This window comes from Salmo salar, chromosome ssa12, assembly GCF_905237065.1.
Source record: "Salmo salar chromosome ssa12, Ssal_v3.1, whole genome shotgun sequence".
NCBI lineage: Eukaryota > Metazoa > Chordata > Actinopteri > Salmoniformes > Salmonidae > Salmo > Salmo salar.
The window spans coordinates 61,377,805-61,390,385 of NC_059453.1; the positions used below are offsets into that span (position 1 = coordinate 61,377,805).

The 12,581-nt window shown below is 42.7% G+C and overlaps 1 protein-coding gene across 3 annotated transcripts in view; it reads left to right on the forward strand.

The window, feature by feature from the left end:
* Positions 1 to 12,581, forward strand: part of LOC106565442 (transmembrane protein 198) — a 26,949-nt gene continuing 14,368 nt past the window's right edge. The window contains exons 1-2 of one of the 3 annotated variants that reach the window (XM_045691604.1): positions 1,217 to 1,790; positions 5,241 to 5,336. The gene's annotated coding sequence lies outside the window, so the exon portion shown is untranslated. Of the gene's footprint in view, positions 238 to 1,216; positions 1,791 to 5,240; positions 5,337 to 12,581 lie in introns of those variants that run through there. The other 2 variants (XM_014132586.2, XM_014132584.2) reach the window with 2 other exon arrangements.

The following is a 12,581-nucleotide window of genomic DNA, read 5'->3' on the forward strand; positions in this document are numbered from 1 at the left end:
TCCAGTCAAACAGAATGTCTTGTAAATATGAGCATCAAATCCCCCTTCTTGTGTACCCATATGTGTGCCATGTGTGTAGGCTACAGTACAGAACACCAACCTACTGCTCCAACGTATCGACCCACCATAGACTCTACGTCTGGCCATGCTGCCTGTCTGTAATGGCACTGGAACCCCAGGACTGTACCGCGCTGAGAGAGAAGAATGCAGAATGACATAGCTTCAAGTCAAACCCAGGTGAAGTAAATCCAGCCACAGACCTTTATAAACATTGCAGAACAGAGAGATGAGGGTTTAATATTACAATGACAACACCTACACTGCAATCAAATACTGATCACAGAATGATACTGTACTTCAGCTTCTTGAACAATACGGTACGTCATTGTGTGCAGATGTCCTCTTGAGTTTGATGTTTTATTTAGGAAAATGTAGAAATGACTCAAGGAAATGCGATGTTCTAGGTTTACTTATATTTGTCTTAAAATTGGTTGTGTATAAAGACAATTCAGTTTAAATTATATTGTGTCCTTGAACACTGCTCCCCTAAAAACAAGATAAATATATAGAATCAGAGGACATTTTGGAAAGCAAAAGTTGTAAGGCTTTGTTTCAGTGGGGTGACTGATTTCTAATCAGTTGGTTTTCAGACAGATCAACCCCAGGTCATGAGAAAGGGGTTAAGGGTTAGAGTTCTCAATGTAATAAAGGTACTGGTGATAAGGCTGCTATGGCCAGGTGTAGTAGGAGGGTGGTGGTGGTGGTATAGTTTGGAACAGGGTTGAGGTTTGTCATGAAAAGTGTTAAATTATCTGTTTATTTTTGATGGTTGGGAGGTGGGGTATTTTGCCAATATCTCCCCCCATCCCCACATGTGCAAGCAGGATCCCCTGCCTGTTCCTAATTTATTGTCTTGTCGCTTACATTGTTTGTGTTCAAATCACCCTATTAGAAAATCGGCTCTATTGAAAACGTCCCTCTTACACACACACACACACACACACACACACACACACACACAGTGCAGTAGGTCTACTGTAAATTATTACACATTTATTATATATTATAGCCTATCTATAATCGTTTCTATATTTTCTATAATCTATTCTTTATAATTATTGTTATTATTGTAGAAGACAAACTCAATCCCATCTAAGCCTAGCCTGCCTCCACTTCCCCCTTCGAGTCCCACATTTGAATGCAACAGGCAATTCCAGATGGTCTGTTGGCGTTGGCCGTTGGAGGGGGGAGAGAGCCACTCTCTCGTGGAGAAAAATACTATTTTAAAATAAAGTAGATTAGAGCTCGAGAGAACTAGATCCCCTTGGGTATCGATATACAGTCCACGTCACGTCAGAGAGGGGGAAAGAGGAGGTGTGTAAAGGAAAAGGGGTAAAGGGAGAGACATTTGGCTCGCTGTAGCTAACTTTTTACAGACGTGACTAGCTCGCCAACTGACAAACAGATTGTTAATACAATGCCATGGAATTTATGAATAAACATGATCAACCAAGAGCTCAAGTTCACGCAAGCTCATCCGTTGAGAGTGTAAATAACGCCCGACCGATTTAATTTTGGACACAGTTTTCGAAGAAGACGAGAACGTGGCTGATTCCTTTTGAATAGCCGACTTTTGTTGTAAAAACAGTGAAGTGGGACTTTTTTTTTGTGCTCACTGTATGTGCATAGGAACCTGTTTTTCCACTGCTGCTTCGATGTTCTGTTGTTTTCCGTTGTGTTTATGCCTGACAATTCTCACGGAAACAGACCCACATAACCGTTCGCAGTCGGTAAGTGTTATTTTGTACAGCATAAATAAATTATTGGAAATTACAGCCCATTATTCTTCCACCGCAGACAAGTCAATATATTAACTTTAGGCTCCTTCAAACAGCAGGAGAAAGATCCAATGTAACAGAATCCTACTGTGAAATGTAAGTGTAGTTCCTGTAGAAGAGCTCCTTCTGTTACATTGGATATTTTCCCTGCTGTTTGAAGAAGTCTGCTGGGGGATGCGTATAAACTTGTTTTAGTGACTATACACCCTTCTTAATAAGGTAACAACATGATTTTAATAATTAATTCTATAGAGTAAGTATAGGCTAAACTTGCATTTTTGTTTTATTCATTCAGTAATTTATCATATCCTTTTGATGTCACTCTCCAGTAAATTTATGTCTGGGCTCTGTCTCAAGATAATTTCAGTAGAACCTATTGGGCTATCAGACAGAAGATAACAATGTAAACAACTTGGGCAGTTAGCCTTTGTATGGAGAAAAGCCTGAAATTGATTGCTTGTTATCTTAACCAACTGTTATCATGATCAGATGTGCATTCCTGATCTTATTGACCAGATAAGCATTGTTATGTATTTTCTCCTTGTTAGCTATAGTTACACCTTGCTTTTTTGGGGGGGGTCCCTCGGTGGCAGAGGAGTCACACAGCGTCTCTAGTTACACCCCCCTCAATGCTCTCTCCCACATCCCCCAGCTAGCCCCCCCCTAAAAAAAAAGCCAGTCGACTAGCTAGGGCCAGATGGCTTTGCCTCAACCACTCTGGGAAAATGCAGAGATGGGGCCCTTCCCAGCTCTGGAGAGAGAAAGAGAGAGAGGCAGATCAAAGAGAGGAGGAAAGAGCAGACGGTAAATGTTGGGGTGTGTTACTTAACTCCTAGTCCTTGAAGGCCTGTAGTGTTCTGTGGATGAGCTGTTTTTCCACTCTTACCTTTTAATTAGCGCTGAAGCACTCATCACTCTCTGGGTCCCCCAACCAGCAGCCTAGGGCTTGACCTCAGGAGGGGCCCGTCTCAGCCTCAGCCACCAGGGATGTCCTAATTCTGTCTGGCTAGAAAGAAGACCAAGATGTTCTGAACTACTTTAATTTCCTGATTGTCTACTTTCACTCACCACCACTGATTTGAGAGTACATAGGTGAGATGTATAGCGACTGGAAATCCATCCATGGTTTTCTCCAATAGCCATTTTCACACTGGCATTTTTATCCCAGGGTGAACAGGTTGACAATATTTTCAACCTGCATGGCGTCAGCCCTGCTTAAGGACCAGGGTTGAAACAGGGTCAGATTGGAAAGGAGAGGTAAGAGGAGAGACAAACTTGTCTGGCCTTATTGTAGCCCTGACTCAGTGAAGGCTATGTTATTCATCATAGTCACTGGTCAGTCAGGCCTTATTGTGGAAACTCTTCTACTGGTGGTGTCCATGTGAAGTAAAAAAGTCCTCTACTCTACTGTCTTTACTGACTGTCCACTCCACACCCCCATTATAGACCATCAGCTGTGGTAGCAGAGGTCAACCCTGCCGAGGCTCGTTTGTTCCGGCCAACTACATGAACCGTCAGAGAGTTGAAAGGTCTCAACGTTAGCTTAGCGTCTCTTCATCTGTAGGAGGAGTGAGGAGAGGTGAGGGGGTGGGGAGAGGTCGTGTTTAAATAAGACTGCTGTTGCAAAGCCTGGGAAAGTGGTATACCATCAGGGAGGGGGTTGGAGAGTGCAGCATCCGAGGCACACTCCCTGTCCTGTTGATCTGTAACGCTGTTGGATATCCTGGCCCTTTATGTATGTATGTATGGTTGGCAGTTTTTTATATATATGTATTTTGTACTTTTACCCCTTTTTCACCAGAATATCCAATTGGTAGTTGTCTTATCGCTGCAACTCCCCTACGGATGCGGGAGAGGCGAAGGTCGAGGGTCATGCGTCCTCAGAAACATGACCCTGCCAAGCCGCACTGCTTCTTGACACAATGCTCGCTTAACCCGGAAGCCAGCCGCACCAATGTGTCGGAGGAAACACCGTCCAGCTGGCGACCAAAGTCCGCGTCCCTCCCCTAACCATGACAACGCTGGGCCAATTGTGCGCCGGCTCATGGGTCTCCTGGTCACGGCCGGCTGTGGGATAGAACCCGGGTCTGTAGTGACATCTCAAGCACCGTGATGCAGTGCCTTAGACCACTGCTTCACTCGGGAGGACCTGCCGAGTTGGCAGTTTTGAGATAATGTAGAACTGAAAGTTTGTTGAAGTTGAACTTTCCATGGTCTGACAAGCCTGTTTGTTCTCAGCATCTGGCTATTTCAGGGCTGTGATTGATAGATCCTCTAACTTTTTGTTTCTTATCATGTACAGGGACCTCTCTTCATAGACGTGTTCTGGGTCTGGATACCCCAGTGTTTTGTATCTATATCCGCATTGTAAAATTGGTTACGGTAAAACTGGAAGTAATGACTGCACAGAGCAGACGTCCTTGAATATGCAGACAAGGGCAGTCTCTCACATGATAATGTTTATCACCAGATGCATTTAATTGATTATAATGCCAAGTAACATTCTAAACCGTGTCTCAAGAATCCCAACACTCTCTACTCCTCAATCCGTCTCACTGTCTAGTTTCTTTGTGTCACAGACCTTCAAGTAGCTAGGTCACTGGACAAGAGCTTAGAAAAACAAGGCTAGCTCTGTTTGAAAGCGCAGGCCTTCATAGTACAGTAATATCCTGTCACTGGGCAATGACTTGATCCATGTCTCCATCCTCTGAACCCTTGAATAAAACCCAGATTAGCATTCCTACTCTGGCTGGCCACACGTCTCTGTCTCCTGCTGTTCTACCTCAGTACCTCAGAAGTGTCTGGGATTACCCTTAATTCCTGGTTTAACCCCTCCGCTCGCTCCTTTCACTTTAACCCCTTGCAATTCAGAGAGGGGACACAGTAGTACTGTAATGTGGATTTCAGCTACTTTATCGGCTTGAGTTCTGATAGAGAAAAGCTTCAGTGATACAGTATTTAAGCTAGCAGTCGAGGCTGCAGTGTTCTTGTATGTTATCACACTCTATATGAAGTGTTGACTCCCAGTCACAGTAGGGGAGAGTGGGGTATTTTAAGCAATTTTTTACATTCAGCATCAATGGAAATATATAGTCATCAATATAGTAATCAATGGAAATATAGTGTTCTGGTCACACTTTATTTGGAGAGTCCGGGTTGTCTATCTGTAGATGGTCATACTATCAACAAACTCTCTGTTGATAAGCAACTGCTTGCTAAGGTTATGGTTAGTTTTAGAATAAGGCTAGGGTAAGGGTTAAGTTTAGGGTCAGGTTAGGGCTAGGTTTAGGGTTAGTAGATAGTTGAAATGTTACTGATAGTCTGTAGAGTATCTACAGATGGACTATCCAAATAAAGTGTTACCAGTATTCTTTCTAACAAAGATATCTACATATATTTCAGGATGTTGTGTATCCCTGGAAATAATCACAATTCATGTGAACGTAACAGTTTTGAAAACATAGCTCGTCTCTTGGCACAACTCACTCCGGGAATGGGGTAAGTTAAGCCACCTACACATTTCTTTACTGAATGAAATATTACCGCTACCTTTTTTAAAACCATGTGTATCTTTATTTCCCAAACACAATTCAACAAAATCACAATTGCTTTTTTGTCTTTTAATAATTTTAAGCATCTTTTAACACAGGCTTAAAAACCTAACAAACACTTAGTACTTTTTAAAACACCTTTAACATAGGCCCAGGCCTTGTTGTTACCTCATATTCCAGCGATAATGCCTTGCATTATGCCTGGGAAGAAAACACTTCAATTTGCTCAACTTGCCGTTGGCTCAACCATTGGCTCAACTTACCCCAAGGCAACCATTTTGACTATATTAGCCCACACAGCTACAAGGATGCCTTTTCATGCTAGGTTAAGGACCTCATATTGAAGCTTATCGAGACCCCAACAGATGTATAGAACAATCTTTAAATGATTTACTTTGGTTTAGATACAAGCATCATGAAACCTCTATAAATTCATTTGAGTTGGTGAAAATTGTTTTTTTGGACCTAACTTGCCCCACTTTTTTCATGTTTTTTTTCTTCCTTCGAAGAGTCCATGAAATGATGACCTCTTCCTAAAAATATGGTCAAATTATGAATTTTGTTTGTCCTAATCAAAAATAATTTTAGCAGCAGCATAGTCGTCTAATACAACATAGTCTTCAAATACTGAATGAGTTACAGTCCTGATTTTTGTCATATCCCATGGTTGTGAGGCATTGCTCTACAAGCCAAGGCAATTTTTTATTTTACCTTCATTTAACTAGGCAAGTCAGTTAAGAACAAATTCTTATTTTCAATGACGGCCTAGGAACAGTGCCTTGTTCAGGGGCAGAACGACAGATTTTTACCTTGTCAGCTCATTGATTCGATCTTGCAACCTTCCGGTTACTAGTCCAATGCTCTAACCACTAGGCTACCTGCCTCCCCAGCCAAGGCAAGCCAAAGCCTGGTTTAGGCAATATACTGCCCTGGAGTAGCCTATACTCTACTGTACTGGACTGTGTTGGTTCTGCACTGGCAGAGTGTATTTCTACACTGACCACACTAGGATCTCCCACAAATGAGCCTCTACAGTTAAGAAAGCCTGGAAATAGAGGCTATGTTGAACCCTGTTGGCAGGAGGAGATGCTTGTTGTGGGTTAGGCCGGGAGATGGACAGAGTCTTGTCCTGTAGCGTTAGCCTAGGAGGGGCGGTGGAGAAGTATTTGGGTTTGGAAGAGACCTGTTGTCTCATTAACCGAGCCGACTACCTAAAAGAGGGGTAGCACTGGTTTTTGGAGTCTTGGAGTTCCACTCACACCCATTCATAGACTCAAAGTATTGGGTGATGTTGTTTTCTTTTGGCTAAGAGGATGCCAGAGAAACTTTGTAGTGTACACGAAGGAGGGGTTATGGGAGATATTTTAGGACGGGAGAGACCATAAGGAGGTACAATTATACCCTAGCACCAGACAAACAGACGTTGGGTGGAATAGAAGAGCAGTTCTGCGCTGCTGTAAGTGGCAGAGACCAGAGATACAGAGACGCTTTGTGGGATAGTGAACACTTCAAGGCCCATCACTCCAACTCCACGCTACAGTAGATAAAGTCTAGCTGTTACCGCAAGTAATATGTACACTGAGTGTACCAAATATAAGGAACTCCTGCTCTTTTCATGAGATAGACTGTCCAGGTGAATCAAGGTGAAAGCTATGATCCTTATTGATGTTGCCTATCAAATCCACTTCAATCAGTGTAGATGAAGGGGAGGAAACAGGTTAAAGAAGGATTTTTAAGCCTTGAGACAATTGAGATATGGATTGTGTATGAGTGCCATTCAGAGGGTGAATGGGCAAGACAAAATATTTAAGTGCCTTTGAGCGGGGTATGGTTGTATGTGCCAGGCACACTGGTTTGAGTGTGTCAAGAACTGCAACGCTGCTGGGTTTTTCATGCTCAATATTTTCCCATGTGTATCAAGAATGGTCCACCACCCAAAGGACATCCAGTCAATTTGACACAACTGTGGGTGGTATTGGAGTCAGAATGGGCCAGCATCCCTGTGGAACGCTTTCGACTCCATGTAGAGTCCATGCCCCAACAAATTGAGGCAGTTCTGAGGGCAAAAGGAGTTGCAACTCAGTATCATTTTGATTAAACTCTCAACTCAGATACATTTATACAAGGACCATTCAACTGTTACTTACAGATAGTAGCTTAACAAGCAGGCTAACATTTACAGTGCTGTTAGATTTGAACATTACCTCAGCAGAATATTGTGGACTTGTCCAGACACTTGACAGTTAAAGAGATATATGCAATATTTGAGATGAGCTATTACAATTTAACATTCAAACCTGTGCCTCCCGAGTGGCGCAGTGGTCTAAGGCTGTCCCACTAGAGATTCTGGGTTCGAGTCCAGGCTCTGTCACAGCTGGCTGCGACCTGGAGACCCATGGGGCAACACACAATTGGCCCAGTGTCGTCTGGGTTAAGGGAGGGTTTGGCCGGTAGGGATGTTCTTGTCCCATCGTGCACTAGCGACTCCTGTGGCTGGCCGGGTGCAGTGTGCGCTGACACGGTCGCCAGGTGTACCTCCGATGCATTGGTACGGCTGACTTCCGGGTTAGTTGGGCATTGTGTCAAGAAGCAGTGTGGCTTGGTTGGGTTGTGTTTCGGAGGACGAACGGCTCTCGACCTTTGCCTCTCCCGAATCCGTACGGGAGTTGCAGCGATGAGACAAGACTGTAACTACCATGAAAAAGGGGTGAAAAAATGTTTTTGTAAAAACATTGGAACCTGACTGACCTCAACATTTAGGTGAATATTTTCCACTTGCTGTTGCTAGGCATCCACTCAATGGTTTTTGTGTTCATAGTGACTCCCTCGTACTCCACCTAATCTGGCCTTGTAATGACTCTCTATATCATTATGTCTAAATCCTTTCTAGTCTCGTTGCTGTGTAAACTGTGTGACGTGGAGACCTAATTGTTATGTTGGATGTTTGCTCTCACAAAGACCCCACATCACCCTTTTACTTTAATGATAAGTACACTACATTTACTATCCAAATAATCAGATATTGTTATTATAGCCTATTTCACTTGTAGGCTATTTAACAACTGATTGGAATTATAATGGAGATGGAGGGAATATCTGGCTCTGCTCTACATTCACATTGCCAGTCTGTGGAAAAAGGCTTCCCAGTTTGTATAAACATGGAATTCTTGATGCGCATGGGTGGGGATAATTAGAATATGTGGATTGGAGTTTGTATATTTGCGTGAGTGTGTGGGTGTGTGATGTGTGGGTCTGTTGATGCATATTTTGTGTGTGCGTGTGTGTGCGCGTGTGCGTGCGCCTGCGCCTTGAATCTGCAAGTCTGTCTGGGTGTTAGTGAGAGTTGTGTTGGAACGTGCGTGGAAGTAGGGGTGTGTCTTCTTGTGTGTCCGCGTGTATCATACACACGTGACTCTGCCTCTCGAAAAGGCCTCTCATTGTTTCTCTGTTACTCCTCTTACTGTACGCTTTCCCCCTATTTTATCAGGAGCTCTCTAAGATCAGAGTTGAAAGGCCTTCATTGTCTGGGCTTTTCTCAAAGGCAAGCGTGGAGTGGACGGGCTTGATGGAAAATAGGAACTCTCTCTGAGACTGTTAAACTATTTGAATATTTAAAGGGCTATACAGTATGTTAGACTGTGTTAGACCATGTGTTAAACAGTGGGTTTCCTGGAAACTCATTCAGACGTAGTATAAAAGATGTGTACACCATCAGAGACAGTTTTCACAGGTACTGGCTTGTCTGGAAGTGAAGAAATGTATATGTTACATAGAAGTTGAAAAGTAGATACTTTCTAATTGATGTAGTTCTGTTCTTGTTTATTCATGTTCTGTATTAGGTCATGTTTTATGTTTTTGTGTGGACCCCAGGAAGAATAGCTGCTGCTTTCGCGACAGCTAATGGGGATCCTAATACCAAATGGTTTGGGGTGTTGGATAGTGATGTATGATCTTTTATCATGACTTTACAGAGGTTTGTTATTTTGGAACATCTGCACATGTTTGAAAGGTCAGTGTGTATGGTCTTAGAGTGCATGTCAGTGTTAGGCCTTGTTGTAAACTTACTGCCCCTCAAATGACTTTCTATACATTCTCACTCTGTAATTACTACTTTCTGAAGGGTTTACAGCCTACATTCTCTCGCTCTCTCGTGCTCTCGCTCTCTCTCTCTCTTTGGCGAGCACTATAGGGTCCAGAAAACAGTGGGGACATTCATGGGGAGAGCTCTCTGCTCTCGGCCAAGCCTGGCTGAATGAAGGCTGGAGGCATGTAGGAAGGGGTGCCACGGTGCCAAAATCACTGCAAGGCCCCCCTCTGCCTCATTTACTCTTGAGGAACAAAGTGTTGTTTGAGAGGCACTGGTCAGAGATTTAGGGAGAAGAGAGACAGAGACAGTCTGAGAGAGAGAACGATGGCGAGCTCTCGCTTTATCACCAACTTCAGGAAAAAAAGTCAATGCGAGGATGTGAAAGGAGGTCCTTAGGACTAGTAGGTCATTCATTCCATTCTCGTTTCATGTTCAGATGAATCATTTCCTTCCTTAGTCAGCGTGGATGAGTAAAGGTTATCATAGATCTGTGCTTTACCGTAGGGGTCATCTCATGATACATTTCTGGGGGGGGTGAAAATTCACTTAATAACTTGTAACTTTGGTATTTATATTCCTCCTCAATACAACATAGTATCCATTCTTTGCCTTATAAGAGATAAAAGCGACGCTGTCTGTGGTTGTCTCCCAGTAGACCACTGTCAAACACTGTCAGATCTCATGTGGAGTGCATCTCATTTTCTCCTTGTTTTGGAGATGGAATGATGAACGAGTTTTGTCCCTCCATTTCCTGTCAAATGAGCTCCCAAATGGAACAGCCTGATTAAAAAGCGGGATTTTCATGTTTTCATTCTCTGCTCAAAACAGCTGTTCCACTTGTCAGGACTGCCTCAAGCATTCCTCAAGAACGACAAGATCAATTTAGCCACGACGAGGTCTATTTTGTGCGGCAATTTGACTTTATGAGAACAAAATGGAAGAGGTCTTGGTGCATCATGGATCAACATGTCTTTCATTAGTGGAATTGATTTAATTAAAAATAATTAGTGACCATGTTTCAACATGAAAGTAAAGGTTCGGACAGGTCAGCGAGAGGGGTTATTCAAACTCAGGAGGATTTGTTCATCTACCCAGCGAGCGTATTTTACCTATTTGACCACATAAAAAAAAAAAGGAGGGGACTTTGTTTGTACACAAGTTGTGTTCAAGTTGCGAGCCAGAGAACATTCTCTCATTGTTTCTGCCACTAGGCTGTGAATGTTGATATCAAAGTGTGTCTCAGACATTAGAGCATGAGTGAGTGCATCTGGATCCATGGATGAAAGGCCCATATAAACACAATCATTATCATCAGTTCTGAGATCATTTTGAACATGTGGAGTGTTTTTATTTCAATTGTTTAGAGAACCGACAAATGCAGCTGAACCCATGGTCGACGTGTTGTAATAGCCAAGGCATTCAAAACACTATCGCAGAACTACTATGTGAGTCTGTTATGCTGTGATCCTATTGGAGCTATACCCTATAACCTATTGGATCTACGTTTCTAACCAGCTTCTATCTGCTGGCCGTGGCTAACAACTACTGCTCTCCCTCTCCCACAGACTATCCACACTTGACTTTATGTCCATCCACAGGTCTTTACCCACTCAGACACAACCTACGCTGCTGCTTAAGTGATTATTGATTACATTTATTTCTCCATTACGCTGCTGCCCATTGATTATTGATTGCCAATAACATTATTTATCCTGCTACTGGTCACAATTACTCCTGTATATACAGTATTACCATTAGTATATTATAGAGTGAAAAAGGTGCTATCTAGAACCTAAAAGGGTTCTTCGGGCTATCCCTGTAGTAGAAGCCTTTGAAGAACCCATTTTGGTTCCAGTCAGAACCCGTTCCACAGAGAGTTATACGTCGAACCCAAAATAGTTATCTTATGGGGACAGCCGAAGAACCCGTTCCACAGAGAGTTATACGTCGAACCCAAAATAGTTATCTTATGGGGACAGCCGAAGAACCCGTTCCACAGAGAGTTATACGTCGAACCCAAAATAGTTATCTTATGGGGACAGCCGAAGAACCCGTTTGGAACCCTTTTTTGTTAGTGTATCATAAGTTTTTATATATTCCTGCTACTAGTCACTTTTGGCTGGGCGATTTATCAAATTAATTAATTAATTCATATTTTAGAGGAGTATTCCAAATGCCTTTATGGTAAGATTTTTATTTTTATATATATATATATTATATAAGTAAAAGAGCGTTTATGTCCGCTTGTTCTCATGTCTATTTGGGCTCGTCTCCTTCGCCCCTTCTGCTGTGACTGCACCTTCCCATTTACACACACACACACACACACACACACACACACACACACACACACACACACACACACACACACATCACCAAGCCCCTCGCCCTGCCAACAACAAAGATGAGAGATCACTTCTTCCTCTCTGACAAGCGGTCATATGGACACTGAAAGACATTATTTTACTGTAACAGAGGAGAAGATGCCCTTTCTAACTATACCCTTTTTATGTCTCAACTTCTCAAATTACACGCAGAGCAGACTTCTAAAACAGGAGTATCCATGAACATTGATTCTGGAAAATGAATGCTCAGTTTGTCACCTAGCGCTAGCAGCATTTTAGCCACAGACTGCTATGCTAGCTTTCTAGTCTGTGTTTTATACATGTGCAATAAGCATAAAACACAATTATCTAAGTAATTGTCAACTTGTTCTCCTTCTGAGAAATAAGGTAGGCCACTTGATTTCAGCATCTGAAAAAGGTGGACAGGCATGCTGTTCAAACAGTTGGAGACACACAGAAGGGTGAAATATAAAGATTAGCTGGCTACTCACTAGCAGGGGGCTTTTGTTTGAGGGATTGTTTATGAGACCTGTTATTTATCTATAGTGTCTGCTACCAGAAGTTAGTCAGTATTAGTGGATGTGCATTGTGCGTGGGTCTGGTTACATTTGTAACAAAAAGGACATTTCATAGACGTACTTGAAAGCCAGATCAGGGATTATTGGTTGTGGCCTAGGTATAATTTCACAAGCCCTGAATTCATGAGATTATTGCTGACTGTTTGAAATACAGTGAATTTGACCTTTAATTGTACAACCAA